Source organism: Myotis daubentonii, chromosome 4 (assembly GCF_963259705.1).
Source record: "Myotis daubentonii chromosome 4, mMyoDau2.1, whole genome shotgun sequence".
Lineage (NCBI taxonomy): Eukaryota > Metazoa > Chordata > Mammalia > Chiroptera > Vespertilionidae > Myotis > Myotis daubentonii.
Window position 1 is genome coordinate 88,973,991 of NC_081843.1, and position 16,210 is coordinate 88,990,200.

A 16,210-nucleotide genomic window follows, 5' to 3' on the forward strand; every position below is an offset into this window, starting at 1 on the left:
AGTAGATGAATGGATTAGAAAACTGTGGTACATCTACACGATGGAATACTATGCTGCTCTAAAAAGGAAGGAACTCTTACCACTTGCAACGTCATGGATGGAACTGGAGAGCATTATGCTAAGTGAAATAAGCCAGTCAATGAAGGAAAAATACCAGATGATCTCACTCATTCATGGATAATAGAGACCATTATAAACTTTTGAACAGTAATAGATACAGAGGCAGAGCTGCCTCAAACAGATTGTCAAACTGCAGCAGGAAGGCCGGGGAGGGTTGGGGGACAGGAGGTAGGGGGGGTAAGAGATCAACCAAAGGACTTGTATGCATGCATATAAGCATAACCAATGGACATAAGACACTGGGGGATAGGGGAGGCTAGGGGACTGTCTAGGGCGGGGGGGAAAAATGGACACATACGTAATACCCTTTGTATTACTTTAAGCAATAAAGAAAAAAAATAAATAAATGGATTAAGTTTATCCAATAAGACAGCATATTTCTAAAAATATTAAATGACATTGAGAAATATATATATATAGAGAGAGATAGATAGATAGATAGATAGATATAGATATAGACAGATATAGATATAGATATAGAGATAGAGATAGAGATAGAGATAGATATATATAATTTTAATTGAAAAAATTCTGGAAACAAAACAGTATATAAAATATGATTTTTAGTTTATTTATATCTGTACATGCAAAAGGACAGAAGGGAAATAAACAAAAGTATTGCCTATGGCCATGTCTGAGTGAAAAGATTACTTCTCTTTTACAATTCTCTATATTTTCTTAAACGCGCCTAAATGATTTTTACCTAAAGAAAAAAATCAATGGCATTTATTCACTTAGTCCACCCATGCATCATTCAGAGGATGCACATTTGGAATAGTAAATGGTACCCAGGGAGTCGAGTAGACAGCTCTGGGCTCTTACTCTCTCAAGCCATTAGGGTTCCACTTAGGTGCATTCTTAGCGTAATAAATTAATTGACTATTGGCTAAATGTGTAGATCCCTGGCGGATATTCCGTTCCTTTCCCTGGTGTGTTCAGCTCTGCAATGTGTCCCATGGAAGCTCTCTGGTTCCAAGAGAGAAATGGCATGGATTCTGACAGGGCAGGATACTCACTTATTTAAAATTATAACCCAAGGACGGGAGTTGATGGACTTTGAGAATAACTACCCATGCTTTGTAGCACGGCACACATTTGGAAGCTCTAGGAAGTGGAGAAAGAGGCTCTCTCCGTGTGAATCCGGGGCCTCCAGCCCTCTCGTCTGAGGGCACCCACAGCTTGCAGTGAGCCTGGCGGCTGGGGACTCCATGTGCTTTCCAGAGCATGCAATCCAGGCCCTTCCCTCTGGGAGGCTAGGCATTAGCTCCAAAATTGAATTTTATGCAAACTTGTGATGACTAACTAACTCAGTGAACCATGTCAAATTGTAAACTTTATTTTATTTTTTATCAGCTGCTGCATAATTGAAGGGGAGGAGATGCCCAACTGACATCCCGCCCCAGGCATCAGCCTGTCTTGCCAGAGCCTCACCACCCAAGACAGGTGTCAAGAAGGAGGTGGCTTCACACTGAGGTGGTGCCCCAGTCCTCTGTCAAACTCCCAGCATTCTCCTGCTGTCACATTGCACTCTCCCTCCCTGCTCCATCAGCCTCTTCTTCCCATAGAAAGTAAACATCCCTCCCCTTCAATAACTGATAAAAACAAACTTTAAGATGAAGTAGTGACCCTCAACTCTCACATAGAGGTTCCTGTCTTGACACAGCCTTTACCTTTTAAAGCCACCAAAGTCTAAATTATTAGCAAAATAAGGTTTAAATCACAAACTCTATTTTCTCTCTATTTAATGAGTCTTGAAGAAAGGTGCCACTTTTTAGAATAAATAAATGAACGATGATTCATCCCATACAGCCCACCAATGGACAATGTCTCCTGCTGTCAGTCAGAAATGAGCCCCTGGCTCCCACAACCCAGGGGACGTCTCTGCTGTCACCCCATCCACACTGGTACAGCAAGCTCAGCCAGCTCAGCCATATTTGGAAACACATTTCTCATCAGAATTCACAAAACTGCATTTTTGCAAAGTTCAGCTTGAAAAGCCAAACATTCAAGTTTACCGTACCCCCAAATTTCAGGCTCTACAAGAACACCTACTTGGTTTCATTGTACAGTCTGTACCTTAAGCTGGGGGAAAAAAGAACATAAAATCCCACAAATGTGGAAGGTGGTGAAGTTGGCCTGAAGAATATTTCCTTGGAAATTTCCTTTGTTTTTATGTCATTCTAATCTCAAAAATACAATTCTTAACATCAAGAGGGTAATTCCAAAGAAAACAAAGGGAGAAAACAACTGGTACCAGAGAATGGACTTTATGTTTTTACATAATTTTTTGTGGGCAAAGGGATCTCAGATAACAGCCCAGATTTTGAAAGGAGGTATTTTGGGATACTGTTGGTGTCTGTCACTGGCACTGATTCTGACTACAGGTACAACCAGCCTCTTTCAAGCAAATGTATTAATGTTTTAAGGAGAAGTTATAGGTTATTATTTATTTTTTAAACATATCCATTATTGTATTGATTTAAATATTAAACACCCAAATGTATTTAAATTAATTCATTTACATTACACACACACACACACACACACACACACACACACACGTATTCTCTTTTCAAACTGAAACTTCTAGGTCATAAAGACAAGCACAGCCATAACAGGGTCTCATCTGGGGGCAAAACCAATGGGTGAGGGTGAGAGTTAGAAAGAAAACTCTTGGTCTTATTTGGAGAATGTAACACATGCTCACATGCCCGAATCATTGCAGAGGCTGCATCACTCATGCCCGGTTCTCTTTCTCCATTTTTTTGTCTCTATTTTCACACTCATTCATTATCCCCTTAAGACAGGGTGATGGGTAAATAAAAGAAAAAAATGACTCTTAATTAAATGCAAAACAATGTCAGGAGCAGCTATTGATATGTCATGACAGAGCCCCTCCCCCTGCCAAAGGCACACTGGTGTAGCAGGTCAAGGATGGTGGAGAACTGGTAACCCACAGCCCAGAATCAGTGACTTCACAAGGCAAAGCCGTCTTTCTCCTTGGTATATGTATACATCAAGGAGAACATGGGCCTCTGCTCACCCTTCTAATCATGGTCCCCAAGCTGATGGAGGCTTCATTTCCACATGTGAAAGTTGATGGAGGCTTCATCTCCACCTGTGAATCGTGCACCAGCCCTTTAAGGGGCTCTGGGATGTGGCACCTGTCCTCCGTTGACAGGTCACTGCTGCAGAAGTCACACAGCCACATCCATCCTCTAGTGAGTGAGGAAGAGCCACTCACCATGATCCCATAAAACAGACTGAGAGTGTGAGCAGACCTAAGGACCAGAGTAAGAATGTGCCCAGCCCCACGGGCAAGGATGGGAACTCCATGCTACTCAGGACAACCCATTCCCTCTGCTGAGCACTGAAGGCCTCAGCTTCCTCTGTGTCTGGGTGGCCATTGACCCAGGTCTGGCCTTGGGACATATGAAAAGTTGTGCTGAGGGACTCAGTCTTCCCTATCTGTGTTTGTGTGAGAATGATGCCTGTACTGTGGCAGCTGTGTTGAAGTGATGAAGCAACACCAATAAGCTGTGGATGGTGGAGCAGGAAAAAATAAAGGCCTGGGCATTAGTGATACCATGGAGCCACTGCCCCAAATTCTCAACTGCACCCCTCCAGGCTTCTCCTGTGGAATAAGGGATGACTTTTCTGTTGAAACCAAGACTAGTGAAACATATTGTGTCTTGTAGCTGAGTGAACCGAACCTGATACAGTCATACTTCTGCAGAAAACTTGCTACAAAGAAGACTCTCAGCAACATTGCAAAGGAGCTCTAATATTCAGCAAAGGTGAAGGGATGATAAAGGGAAATTAAGTCCACAGGAGCAGTTGGAGAGACTTTCTTGATGAGAAAGGATGCTGACAAACTGGTAGGAGTCTGGCATAAGGAGATTGTCCTAGCATCCTCGTGAGGGGACAGCACCACTTCATTTCACCTCTCACTTGATAATTGATTAACTTCGTGCCAGCCTGAGCTAGATCCTGGGGGTGGAGAGGCAGCGGGCTAAGGTGGGTTGTTTGCTGCTCAGACTTTGGAAGATGCTCTCACTTCTTTAGTTGGAAACTGGTGGAGTGAAAGCACAGAAAGGCTGGCGTGTTTGGGCCACATGTTCCTGACAGCAGAACCACACAAGGGGAAACAGAGCAGAGGAGAGAGGTGACTGGCATGACCACTGGGCCCAACCGAGCCTGTGCTGCAGAAGATGGCAGAGCACCTCAAGTTCAGACTTGGTGCGCCCTTTGGTTCAGATTTCTGTCCCCCCATGGGCTCTGACTCCCACTTGGCTCTAGAACAGCCTACAGCACCTGATCTATTGGGGGCTGTAAGTACCTCAGAGGCTCTTTAGAACTCCTGCATGAAGGCAGCTCTAGAAAGTTGGAGCATAATTAACTGGAAAAACTGAGAACGCCATACTTGGCAATGGCAATTGAAGCACCTTTGAAGGAGCTCCACTCCCTCTCCTGTCCTTAATGCGGGCAGCTGTAATTAAACATTAAAATCTGGCAGTTTCATCCTCTTGAACAGATCAATTGTAATTCAGACAACATTGGTACCAGTTCTCAAAACCCATCTTTGTAGCTCAGAGCGCTGGAGCCTGGCATGATATACAAAGATAAAAACAAGTTGCTCTTGAGTTTAGAAAGGAAAAGAGGAAATACTGTTAAGCTCCATGAGATCATGACAGGTATATAAAGAGTTTAAAAAAAAGAACTTCCTGCAGGTCCTCAGTATGACTAGAATATTTGGGAAGATGGAGGAAGTGCTGAGTCATGGCCCAGGCAGTGAAATTACAACATACCAGGAAGTGACAGAGGGGATAAACTCCTAGACACTTGGAGCTCAGGATGCCAGCAGGCCTGTTCCACTGCTCTTACAAGGGAATGACAGGAGCCATTGTCATTTCTTCTAAGGCATCTCTCAGACTGACTCCTGGTCATCATCCAGAAACCAAAGAGCTCAAGGTGCTCTCAGGTGGTGGTCTCTATAGGTCATGTTAACACTTCCTGTCCATGTGGGCCCTTCACTGTGAGCGTGTCCCAGACTCTCTCCACTAAGAACCTATAGTAAGTTGAATGGCAGCCGCCAAAAGATATATCTACATCCTAACCCCAGAACCTGTAATATGACCTCATCTTGAACAAAGGTCTATTCAGAGGTAATTAACTTTAGGATCTCTATATGAAGAGATCATTCTGGATTATCCAGATCATCCCCAAATCCAATCATGGTTGTCCTTATAAATATCAGAAGAAGAGAGACACAGACATAGAAGAGAAGGCCATGTGAAGACAAAGACAAAGGCAGAGATGGGTGTGATGTGGCCACAAGCCCAGGGATGCTAGAGTCAACAGGACCTGGAAGAGATAGGAGGTATCCTTCCCTGGACCTTCAGAAGACACATAGGCCTGCCTTGATTTCAGACTTTTGGTCTCCAGAGGTGTGAGAGAATAAATGTCTGTTGTTTTAGGCCATGCTACACAGTTGGTGGTGTTTTATTATGCAGCCCCAGGATGGCAACAGGAGCCACTCCCCACCTAGGAGCCCAGCGGAGCAGAAACACCTGCTGAGTTGTTCTCTGGGTCTCTCCTCCTCTGGTGGTGAGAATGGAGTGTGGAGAGGACTGGGGTCTCTGCCAGGCCCTCAGCTCCAGACACCCCACCTTCCTGGGCAGAAGCAGATCTGAGACCAGACACTGACCATCCACTCCAAGGCTGCCAGGAGTGCTCGCAAAGGCCAAGGTCTCACCTGCACTCATGGAACCAGTCAGGTCTCTGAGAATCCTGGTTGGCTAACTGCTGTGTGTAAGGTACTGGGCACGCTGAACCCCAGCTCAGACTATTCAAAGGGCCTCAATGTGAGCAAGCAGCTTGTTCCCACCTCATGCTCATTCCTGTGACACTCCTGAATGCTGAATCCATGGCCCAGACTCATGCCTGTCTCAAGATCATCACTCAACAAACATTTGTGCAACCACAGTCTTTAAATGTTATGTAACCATATTCAAGGAAAAAAAACACAAACTATGTGTACCATTGGCACCTTAAGCATAAAATTGGGGCCAAAAATCCAAGTGGTAAATCACTGAGGTTTTAAGTTTTCAACACACATAAAGGTAATTTAAAAACCATTCTTCACACCATTTTAAGTGTTTTCTAAAGCCCAGTTTGTTCTTTTTGATGACCAGCTGAATATAGGTTTCCTGAGTGGTCAGGAGATCCTCCACTTGTTTCCTGTCACCTCATACACCGAATTAAAGGTTGAGGGGGTGCTGCACCTTACACGTGGCTAGGAGACCCCCTTACTCTATCTCACCTTATTCCAAACACCTAATAGCAAATGGAAGAGCTCTACACAGAAACCACTTCACCTTTGTGCTTTGTTATTTATTGATGACGTTCAGTAAACAGAGAAAATGAAATACTAAGTAACTACCCATTCTGAGAAAAGAATTCCAGAACATTTCATGAATCCTCAAATAAGATCAAGAGGATGATATGCCAACCACAAAGTAACTCAGATTAAAACAATAAATACTTCACTTCATCATGGCTTTAGCATTAAAGTATATTTCCCACAATGTCTATATGTTATTCAGATATTACTACATTTTCTGAAGTCATTTGTATTGATGTAATATTGTTTTTCCCCAAAACTGACCCTTTAAGGGTATGGCCATGACTCATTAAGGCAATTAATTCTTCCTCATCCTCCCCATCCTCCCCATGTGCTGGTCACTCCACAGGTGTAGAGACATGCAGCAGAAAACGTTCGTCCAGACACACAAGTGGAATTCTCATTGAATGTTTTTTTTTTTTTCCGAATTTATCATCAAAATGCATCCTTCACCAACAGATACCCAAGTCAATTTATAAGAGAAAAGTCGATGGGCTCATTTGAGAATAAACACAGTGGCGGAGTTCTCTGACTGCTAGAAACCCCCAAAGTGGACTCACCTGTTGCCACATAGGACCCGTTTCTGCGGGGGTTAGGGGTGGGTGGGTGAAGTGTTCCACTCTGTGGATGCTGAGAGTCACAGGAAGTGATCAGGAACAGGGAGGACAAGGCTCCCTCCCTCCATCCTCCCTAAAGCCTTCTCCTGGCACCCACTTTGGCAGAGTCTAAGGGAGAGAGTGGCAATGCAGATAAAGGTTTTGTAGGACCCTGATTCATGCAGTGTAAGGTAGAGGGGGGGCAGTGTTGAAGCTGAAAGTCAAAAGCTAAATATCTGGCATATTCCTCTTTGTACTATTTCTGCCTTGTACAATAGTCTGGTGTTTGCTTGTGTTTCACTGAACTGCATGATTTACCGAAGACACTTATCTCAAGCTGTCCACTTCTTATAGTGGTCCTCCACAAATGTTAAGGAAATACATTTTTAAAAATTGTATTAAAAGGAGTGTGGGGCGGAATGAGGAGCTCCTGACAGCTGCCTCCTAGCCCTGACTGCTGCAACACAGTCCCCTGAACCTGGGGGCACAGGAGCAGAGGGCTCCGAGGGTTTGGGGAGGAGGGTGAGAAGGAAGGTTAGGTCAACAAGTCTGTCTGCCCCTGCCCAGCATGCAAACTATGGAACTGGGATCCCAAGTTCTAATCCTGGATTTATTATCCTGTGGCTAAGTGACCTTAGACAAACCACTTAACTCAACCCTAGAGATAATGTCACAGTCTTCAGCTTGTAAAATGATCACCGATGCTTTCCACCACCTCGCCACCACAGAGATAATGCGTTTGCTGGCAGTGAGGCATGGGCGCTGATGAAAGACAGGGTCGGGCTCAAATTCTTCATTTTTTAAAAAAATATATTTTATTGATCTTTTTACAGAGAGGAAGGGAGAGAGATAGAGAGTTAGAAACATCGATGGGAGAGAAACATCGATCAGCCGCCTCCTGCACATCTCCTACTGGGGATGTGCTCGCAACCCAGGTACATGCCCTTGACCGGAATCGAACCTGGGCCCTTTCAGTCCGCAGGCCGACGCTCTATCCACTGAGCCAAACTGGTTTCGGTTCAAATTCTTCATTTTTATGGCACTTCTTTCTTGGCCAAAGCCTAAGGTACATACACTACCCCTGGACCTAGGACCCAGGTAGACTGGTAGCACATGCTTAACTACTATAAGCTTCCTCTTTTGTGAAACCTAGGAAAAGGGTTTAACTGATACCTTTGGCATTTTCCTGTGGTGAGTAACATTAGGAGTGCAATGGTGCATCTGCTCAAGGGACAAAGCCCTCCTCCATCCAGAGTGTGGGTCTCTCCTAGAAGCTTTGGATCAATGCACTGATGGGCCCTTATTAAAATGTGACTATTCCCTGTATAGGAGTTTAAGTTCACACATATCTGTCGATTAACTGTAGGTCAAATTAGGAGCTGGGATTAGGCTGGTATCAGTCAGCTTATACCCAACAGAGGGGGACCAGAGGCCATGTGGGTTCTTTTGGAGGATAGGGAGAGCCCCAGAACATGGAATAGGTGGCCTGGAAGAAACATCTTGGCAGCCTTGAGCAGCATGAGGCATTGGGAGGGACTCTGAAACTGGGGGCTAGAGAAGGGTACTTAGAGGAATAGAGGCTGAGGATGGGGAGCTTCCTGGCCTCCTTTTTGGTCATGGCGTGTCATGTTCTCAAAGCTGGTAGACAGTTAGGGGCTAGGAGCCCTAGGCCTCTCTATGCAGTTTTTCTTGCATGAGGCCAGGAGTGAAGGAGCTAGTGCAGCCAAGAGCCCTGAACTCTGGAGCAGCTCTGTAGACAGCCTTGGGTAACAGTAAAGTTCAAGGTGACATTTAATAAAAAGCAGCCTAAGGACTCCTGAGTCTAGGGATGTGTTAAGTTTCCTCCCTTAGACTCACCCCATACCCAAAATTGTATTTTTTCTATAAGGATGGTTCTGGAGAGTGCTGGTAGACCCAAAGGGTTTTCAGAACATTTGAGAAACTTTCCCCTGAAGTCTCTGTGGGCAGGTTGTCTGTTGGGCATTTTGGGTGAGTTGATGTCCCTTTAATGAACAACTTTTTGCCTGTTGACCAGTGACTTCCAGTGCACACATTGTTAGAAACCCTGAATACATGAAACTTTCTATCTAGGATGTTGTGTGGGTGACTATTTGCCAATGGATGTTTTTAAAAGGTATTTCTAGTAAGTAGCTTTTATCTTTAATAATATAATTGATTGAGGGCTGATAGGAAGTCATGGGAGATAGAACACTGTTTGGTCTAAATTTCAAATCGTTTTGGAAGAGCTCAACATAAATATGCCATTTAGTATTTTCAGCTTCTTCCATCCCACACATTTAATTTCCTTTGAGGGTTTTACTAACAAATCATCCTTGCATTGGCTCAGATCTGAGGAGTGGGTTATCGCTCCTAAGCTATTATCTCATCCTTTCTGCTTCTTACTGTCACTTGTTATTTGGAAGACTATGTGAAGTAAATTCCTATATGTTTAAAATACATATACATGTAGATCTGGTTCTTTGGAAGAAGGATGCCACTGTAACTGTAACTGAATATGATTAAGTTTGTGTTATAATTTTAATCATTACTGGTTGTAAAGCACCAATTTCAAAATGCACAACTATGATAAAAATCAGAGTTTCTAAGAAAAACACAAAAAATAATTCTTATCAGTGTTGCATTTTTATTTTATCCCATTCCTACTTAGGTGAACACCACATTAATAGTATTTAACATTTATGGGACAATGGTGACCAAGCTCCCAATTAAAGTAAATGATTTGATTAATGAAATATTAATGAAAATGACAGTAAAATTTGACCAAGTGGATTTGAGGTGTTCTTATCTCCTATTCTCAACTCAGTGAGAGGGTAAAACCCTCTCTGCCCCCCCCCGGCCCCCCCATCATGCATTTCTCCGCTGAAATTCCATCATGCAGGGGTAGAAGAGCCTGTCCATCACCTGGGATAGAGGAGGAAATGAAGCAGTCTGCATCTGCAGCAACAGGACCACAGAAAATACAGAAATCCTGTTAGATTTCCAGCAGGTCACACTCCCCACTTAAGGAGTCCGGTTATAAACTTTGCATTAGCTGCACCAATTGTTGGGGTTACCCAGACATTCAATTTCAGAGCTTCTCAGAAAGGAGGGCATGGCTTGGGATTATTTGTTCTTGCTTACTGAAAACAAGAGGAGGTAAAAATTCTTCCACAGTTTAGAAATTAAAGGTTAAGGTCAAAGTCTGGGCCATGGTAGCCTCTATTTCCATAAGTTTGATAACAATGAATGTCTTCCTGCTGCCAGTGTGGATGCCTCAGGGATCCAGATGAGCTGGGTTAGAGTTTTCCTGAAGGGTGCCCCACTTCAGTGCAAACACTAATCATTAAATAAGTCTTCAAATAGACAGCTGTCATCTTGCACTAGAAAAAAAATATGCTGCTGAAAGCAAAATGAAATAAGTTTAAAAATAAACTAGACTTACACGACAAAGTTAGAAGTTATTAATTTCTAAAAGAAACATGTGCACATAACAAACATAGTATTTTTTTTTAGTTGTACAGTGGCAATTACATACTCAAAGAGTTAAAATATAAACCTTAATACATGCCTACACTTAAAAGTACTGTTCTTAAAACACAAGTTCTTATCAGAGGTCTGCATGGTTCTTGGCAAACAAGACATTCTACCTTTTAAACAAATAATTCATTAGGTAATTAAATTCAAGTGAGATTACTTTAATTAAATATACACTGCTGTTGAATCATAATTTCTATGCAGTCTAGTTAAAGATGAACGATCTCTTATTCCTGACAAAAAGAAAAAAAGAAAGTAAAAGAATTCCCTGGTGGCTGGAAGGATAGATTTACACCCCTCACCCCCCCACCCCACCCCACCCCCGCCCCCAGAGGTCATTTCAAAAAGATATAGATGCCAATACCTCCCTGAGAGGTGGTGGGGGAAGGGGTCCTCCTGTCTGGAGATTCCAGAAGTTTGAGCTGTATGCTCTGGGTTCCATTGAAAGGACTTTTGGAATCAGGCAGGAAGTCACTCACAAGGGCCCTCGTCCGGTGCTAGGTTATCTGCATGCTTGTCCACAACCCGGCATCCAGGTGGGAGCCCTGCACATATTCAGCCCATGCCCAGGAGGCCCCAAGCTCAAAGCGCTGGAGACCAATGCTGGCCCAAAGACCCCAGGACTTGAACAAAATGAAGTCAGTTTTCTCCCATGCAGGTGGCCAGGCTCCCTCCAATGGCATCCGGAGCCACAGCCAGGACTGTGCTCAGGGGGCACAGAAGTCCCCACTGGCTTTGATCTTGGAGTCCCAGCTACAGAGAGCTGACAGAGAGCCCCGCTTTCATTTGTCAGACACGCGTTTCCTAGTGCTGCGGAGGAGGCAGTACACCTGTACTGCCAGCATTTACAACGCCTTGCTCCGGGATGGCATTGATTTGGGAAGGGTGAAATACAAACGCAAACTAATTAAACACTGCATAATGGAGCCCTACAGGAACACCGGAGAAAAACAAATAAACACGAGTGCAGCTGGTGCAGCGATGGTACCTCTGCCTGGAGCAACCGTCTGGTGACATCAAATTATAAACCCCGAAAACCCTCACATTGTCGCAGTTGATCATATTGGAGGCACAATGGAAATGATCTGGTTAATTATGGGGAGGTTTATAAAATATTTACGTGCGCACACGTATGTAATTCACTTCCTCTGACACTCACCGGGGCACTGCAGGCCGGGCCACTGCGTCCCTTTCTCTGCCTTGCAATGGTGGGAAACTCCCGTGGGTTGGGGAATCTCCAGGCTCCCAGGCACACTTCGCGCGCCGGCACGCCTGCCTTCTGCCTTCCGGGGAGCCAAGCCCCACTCTATTGAAGCACTGCTCCGAGAGTCTGACCATCCGTGTCCTTCGCTCTGGGCCTTTTTCCTTTTCGTGTTTTCCTGGAGTCTGTCAGCATCTCCTCCCGCCGGCCCCACTTGACTCTTCCCTCCGAGGCATGCCCGTCTGGAAGCGGGAGGGTCTCCACAGTGTTGCAAGTTCAAGGCGCTACTCTAGGTCAGGATGCTCCAGAGGCGTCATGGACACGCCTCCCCTCACCCCCAACCCCCGCCCCCAGCTTGGCGTGGCAGGAGAACACTGTCTGGGCACCCAGGGGTTGGGCTGAGAGGGCCATCGGATCATTGCATCCAGCCGACCCTCTGGGCACCTGGGTTACAGCTGCGTGCTCCTTGCAGGTCATTGCTGACTGTTTGGCACTCGCCTCGCTGTTGCTGAGCCCGTGGCTTCCTGGGTCCTGCAGGAGAAAGGTGCAAAGTCCTAATGAGTATTTAACAAGAGTCATAAATCGCTCACGTTGGGGCGGAGGGCCTGGCGGCGTCTGGAGGCCCGGGCCAGTCAAGGGGCCCGGCCGGCCATCCGCACAGCAAAGAACGGCCATTTGAACGGCAGGCGTCGGAGGCCACAGTGCTGCCCGCTGCACCCAGGAGGGTCTGCGTTGCTGTTCTCGGTGTTAAAGGCAGGTCCCCGCGGTAGCTACAGGGAGTGGGCGGCCCCCCTTGAGCTGTCTCCTCTTCTTCAGACCTAGGTCGTTGGAGCTTCAAAACAGTGAATAATTATTTTATAATAAATAAAATTGTAAATGAGGATGCTGTTTGGTTTATTTAAATTCATTCTTATGTAAATACACCAGGGGATTGTGGTGGGAAGGAAGCGGAGACTGCACTGAGAAGCTGGGGACAGAAACGGATGCTCTTTTTCAGAGTTCTGATAGCAACACCCTCCTGTTTAGATAACTACCCCCGTCCCAGCCCCAGAAGGAGCAAATCAACTTTCCACCAGGTTTTGAAACCAATTTAACAGTCAACTTGATTCAAATGCGCTTTGTTCACCAACCCTCCCTGAGCCCCACCCCCCACTCGCCAAGGCCTCAAGGCTTCCTCCCCTGCCCACCACAGCCCCTCCCAGCTTCCCTCCTAGCTGAGGTCCGCACATTACACGCAACCCTGCGCACCCATGGGTGCCTCCGAGGCTCGCATCCTAGCAGGAGCGCACCAAGAATCCAGGCTTTCCAGCTAGTAAGTCCGGGTCAACGGCTACTGTCGAGCTGGGCTCGGCGGGGCCGCGCAGGCAACGGGGGCCACCTGCCAACGGCCCAGGAGTGGAGGTCCTTGACGAGCACCGAGCTTCCAGACCCGCCGGGACGCTGGCCGGGCGGAGCTCCGATCAGATCGCGCAGCGACCCCTAGGTCTCCTCTGCACCGCTGGGCGGCCCTGCCTCTGTCTCAGTGATGGCGGGTGACGATAGGAGGGAACCGCTCCAGACCCGGGGTTGGGCCGGCTGGAGGGATCCCATGCCAAGCGGCAACAGTGGCTGAGGGTCTGAGAAGCTGGCCTCTTCCAGTTCCCTCACCCAGAGCCACACTCTGGAGGCCATGGGTTTTCAGACAGTGGGACGCTGGAGCCCCACTACTCATCCTCCTCCAGTGCCGGAGGGTGAGCAGGACCCAACTCCTCCCTCCTACTTGCCCCGCAGCACTGAGGCCAGCAGAGGGGTGGCTGGACCCGAAAGGGTGGAGCTGGTGAACTGGACCTGGATGAGGAGTACAGTGAAGTCAGGCCAAGTTCCCTGGCATGAGCCTCTCTCCTGGCTCGGCACCCTAGCCTTCCCCTGCCCTACTTAGTCACGTGATGATTAAAACTGAGTAGAGGGCTTACTTTCTGGAGGACATGTCCTTGGCAAAGCTGAGCCACCAAGTTCTCAGTCCTTCTCTGCCCCTCCCCCTCTCCAATAGGATGCTTTGGAGGCAGTTTTCTTACAACTTCCTAGTCCTCTTTGTGGAAGTTTTCTGAAAAAGGGCCAAAGAGAAAGAAGGGAAGAGGTGATCTAAGTCACCAGGGTCTGCTAGGATCCCAGCCCATAGCTTTGGGCGGATGGCCACATTTGCTGCTCTGACACATTTCCATGGCTCCCTTGGGGCAAGTCCAGTCCTTTCTATTTCTAATTTCCTCTGTAACTGGCTAATCCTCAAGCTGGTTTCCAGAGGGGTTTTCCCCACTCACCTCCCAGGTGTCTCCAGGAACCTACAATCATTTCATGACCTGAATGGAGGTAATACATGCAGAGCATGGTGGGGAGGCATTGCTGGGCTGGTGAGGGTCAGGACAAAGCTTCCTCTGATGGCCCCTCCTCCTCCACGTTCTGATAGCTACCGGGTGCCGGATGTCAAGGTGGACTTTTGGGGGTAAGGTGGGAAGGAGATGATCAATCCTGTGGCTGGATCCTGACACTGGTTTACATTCCACCTCATTCTCCTGGTCACACAAGAGGGCTTATCTCACCGGTGTTTACCTGTTGCCCTGAAATGTGACACTGGAGCTTGCTAAAGGGAACAGAGGTGGAGCTGGCCCTTTGGTTTGTTTTGGATGCTGGGGAGAAGGGGTTGGGGTGCCTGGAGGTGGGCTGGGGAATAGGAGAGAGCTGTGGTTAGGGACTTCCCAGAGCAGGAGTGCCAAGTGCCTACCCCTGCCTCCAGAATCTGTCACAGCAGGAAAGGAGCCCAGGCAGTTGCAGGGTATTTCTGGAGAGAGCTGGGGCTCCTGGGGCGAAGATGGGGGCAGCAGCATGAAGAAGAATAAAGCCTGACTCTGAGCAGAGAAATTACAGCCTCATTACAGAGCTGGTGATGACATTACTATTATGGGCAGTGGCTCTGTGTCTGTCCTCAGGCCCCAAATGGAGAAACGGGAGCCATCCCAATGCTGCCAGAGTGCCTGCGCTTCCACGATCCCAGCAGTTGGTGTCCAGGGTCTGGGTGGCCCAGGTCACCTGCAACAGAGCATGCTGGGGACCAAGCCCAGACGTCAGCCTCAATCCCACAGCTCCAAACGGCACAAACGGAGTACAACTCCAGAGTCCAGTGAATGAAATTCCTGCAGGTTCCCCCGGAAGCTGGGAGCTCTGACTGCTGCGTGAAAGATGCGGTGCAAAGTGGCCCAGTAGCCCGGACTGGTACCCTGGGCACGCTCCCCATCTGGGCCACGGGAACCAAGCCAGCAAGTAAAGCTCAGTAGCTGCCTGCCCAACCTGTCTGAGCAGAGGGAGCTCAGGAGAACCTTGCACTCGGCATCTGAGCCCTAGAGCAGCCAGGCCCCTGGCCACAGGGAGCCAACCAGCAGTGCTGGGTCCTGCCTCATAGGCTCTCTCTTTCCTCAGGGCAGAGGGTGGAGAGGGACGTCCTGTCCCTGGCCTGGTCGCCTAGCCGCCTCAGGCGGGCGTGCTCTTCTTAAGTTTACTTCCTGCACACCCAAGGCACAAAGGAGGGGTGCCCAGGCCACTTGGGCTTTTCTCATTACCAGGTTGGGCACCTGGAATGTTTCCCTTGCGCTGCTGTGATGCAGTCTCTGTTAAGGTCTCTTGCCCCCAAGAAACCGCTACCATAGACGGCATCTGCTTCCCCCAGCAAGTGGCTTCTCAGCTAGGGTTCCCTTTCGCAAAGTTTCCACAATAGAGAAAGGTTGCAGAGTTTGGCCGCTTCCCGCTTCTCCAAGTACAGCACGATCGGTCATGTCCATATGACTTAATACCTAGTGGGGGCCCCTGGGACGCCAGAGCGCATCGGATGGCACGCCACGCCGGGTTAGTGGCACATGAGGGCACCTGGGTGCACTTCTGCCAAAGACTTCCAGGAAAGCAAAGGCAGCTCCAACTTCCGAAGAGAGGCCGCTCCCCGTCGGCTGGCTGTCACCGCGCCCGGGCCAGCCCCTTCCGCGGAAAAGCAGGAGCCGAGATGTTTTTATGAAACAGCAGACACACCTCGGCTGCGAAACAGCAAACCCCAGTGTCCGACAACTGTAAACCGGTGTCGACAGGTTGTCAGACAGCCGCGGGGGCCGGTCGGGAAAGAGCCCGCGGCCACCAGGCCCGCACCCGCTGCCCCGCCGCTTGCGTGCCCGAGGCAGGCGGAGGTGGCCCGGCCGGCGCGGGGCACCACGTGCTCGCCGGGAGGGGCGGGAGAGGCCGGCTCCGGCGGGCGGGAGGCTGGGAGGGGACGGGAGGGGAGCCGGGGGCGGGGCTAGCGCTCAAGGGGATGCCAATCAAAGCATCAACTTCAAATTGTGT

The 16,210-nt window shown here is 48.0% G+C and overlaps 1 long non-coding RNA gene across 1 annotated transcript; it reads right to left on the reverse strand.

Moving 5' to 3' along the window:
- Nucleotides 1-9,743: 9,743 nt before the first annotated feature.
- Nucleotides 9,744-16,166, reverse strand: LOC132233648 (uncharacterized). Its single transcript, XR_009452686.1, has 2 exons — nt 13,807-16,166; nt 9,744-12,686 (listed from the first exon to the last, which is right to left on the reverse strand). It is a non-coding gene; the product is annotated as an uncharacterized LOC132233648 (long non-coding RNA).
- Nucleotides 16,167-16,210: the final 44 nt, after the last annotated feature.